The sequence below is a fragment of the Sphaeroforma arctica genome (genome assembly GCF_001186125.1).
Source record: "Sphaeroforma arctica JP610 unplaced genomic scaffold supercont1.395, whole genome shotgun sequence".
In the NCBI taxonomy this organism is placed as follows: domain Eukaryota; class Ichthyosporea; order Ichthyophonida; genus Sphaeroforma; species Sphaeroforma arctica.
In genome coordinates this window covers 3673-6164 of record NW_014040163.1, presented here as the reverse complement: position 1 = coordinate 6164, position 2492 = coordinate 3673, and positions in this window count along the sequence as shown.

Sequence of the window (2492 nt, the reverse complement as noted above, 5' to 3'; positions counted from 1 at the left end):
ACGATTGCCTCAAATTAATCAAATCTATATACATTTTTTTATGTGGTAATTCGAACCTATGTGCATGCAACCGCAGGAGAGATGCCTTAGAGAATCTACTTATGTTTATATACTCTTTCGTCCACAATTGAGTTTGCTTTCTGGATTCCGCCCGCGACTCTTGATTAGTGTGTGTGGATGAATACACAGATGCAAGCGGTTTTATTTGCGCATGCGTATTGTTTTGTGTATGTTCTTGACTGTATCTGTGTCTTGCTGATGTTTACGCGTACGACCTGTATATGTACGTATGTTCATACGTTTTCACGCTCACATGGGTGCATCTAGCTTCAACAAAATGCACCTATACTCAGCTGTAGACGGTGCCGAAATGAGGAGGACTGTATATGGTCAATTTAGATTTCTTTTTTCTGGCTAAAATGAAGACACGACTAGATTGATAAGTTTTTCTCCGTTCCCTTGATAGACGTATAATTACGACATAACGTCTCGCAGAGCAATGTATTAACAGGTGAAGAATTATCAGCAAACGTGCTGATTTCAAATACATACCATCAAATAGTTATCAGCGTGGTAGAGGGCGACGGCTAAATTCGCCATTGGCAACGAGAGCACTCTACTCCCTCCCCAGCCCCCCGCCCCATTGTGTCTGCTGGCAACACAGATTTGATTTGAGAAGCCAATATCGGTCAACAACGGATAGATGGCGATAGAATAGGAATCCTTGTCGAGGACGAGCGCCCCAAAATATGGAATGGCTAAATCGTATTCAAAACAAAAATGTGATGGCCAAGTAAATCCAAAAAAGGCACAAAGATGTGCTATAATGGTGAATAGCCTTCCATCAACTATTTAACTGGCACTCCGTATTCTCGAAATCAGACTACATAGTCCACTTTGGCTTTGTTTCTATGTTGTCGACACCAAAAAGAGTCTGGCCCATCATGTTAGCTTAATAAGATCAAACATGTGCGAGTCGGGTGGCCAAGAATTCTGTATATGGTAACCGTTGTTATAAGTAGGAAACAATGTTTCTTTAATTTTCTCAACGAAATGCAGACTTATAGACTACTCACATGTAATAAACTTTTCATACCCACGAGGCGCGGTCGTACTGTAAAATGCTTTCCCCCTTGCATGGACAGATACAATTAGGCCAAAATATAACGTATATACTGCACAGTAATAACTGATTTCAGTACGTCATTATGAATCTTATCACGTTTATAACATTACATCTATTTACCAATAGGATAAAAACCTAATTTTCAGCGAGTAACGATGTAGTTACGCACATATTATAATTGGATGCATAACAATACACATGTATGTTGAAGTAGCTGTGGAACTTTGTCAAATTGGAATACTGCTTGTCGAGAACATACTAGAATATGCACATGAATGCTTCAACCCCTGGGATTCTGCACGTAGCCACCATATATCACGGCCTATTAAGTTCTCTAAAATCAGCTATACCTGGTGCGTCATGCACCCGGCTACATACGCAGCTGTTCCCTTCATTGCTTTTATTACGTTAGCTGCTATGTATTTCATTGCTAACTCCGTTTTGCCTAATGCGACCGAAAAATTGCTTTCCCTCTATGAGTTGAGGAACCCGTGCTCGATTAAGCATGTATCCACCTATCTACTTTAGTGTTTTGACAACCTTCATATTCTTCTTATTGTGCCGTATTATTTGGGCGTTCAGCACTGATGGCACTAGAACAAACACTATTGTTGCTTTCAGAATCGGTCTCGGACGCAGGACAACCCAAAGCAAGGCGAGCCAGCTTAGCGGTGACGGTCAGCTATAAGAATGATCTCGCCACCAGCGCAATATTTACAAAACGGTTTCATCTGATTTTATTTTTTAATTAATAAGCGGTCTTAGCCTTGGACGTGAACTTGTGCGCAAGATATGTAGCGAGTTCGATCGACACACGGTCTGGCTCGGCCTCATCCGTCCTTTTTAATGAGCCACTAACAGAATATATATTTCCTTTCCAGCGCATGGGCTCGGTTTGTATTTAATCCAATAGGGCATAAGGTCGGCTCACTCGGGCTAGTAGTAGTACCAGGCTGTGATTCGAATAGATTCAATAGACAGTAGTTGATCCAGCCTATGGCCTGCTCCTGGAACCCCACTAGAATATCTGAAGACATTTTTTAGTTTGAAGATTCAGAACTACAGCCATAAGTTCTACAGAATGATAGTACGGCACGCGATGTTGGAGTAATATTTCATTCTCATCGTCAAGGCTACAGTATACTGGGGATCATGTCGAGATATGGCAATATGGTGCTATTTTAGTATTGGGACGACTTTGTGAAGCGTCGTGACCAGTGTCGCCTCAAGTTGAACAAGCACAGACTTTAGGCCTGCCAAGAACTTGAGAATGTTCCCGCCTACTACCTTATTCTCACAATGACTAGCTAATTCTTAAAGCTGATGAGTAGAAGGTGTAAAATATTGACATATTAATACATATACA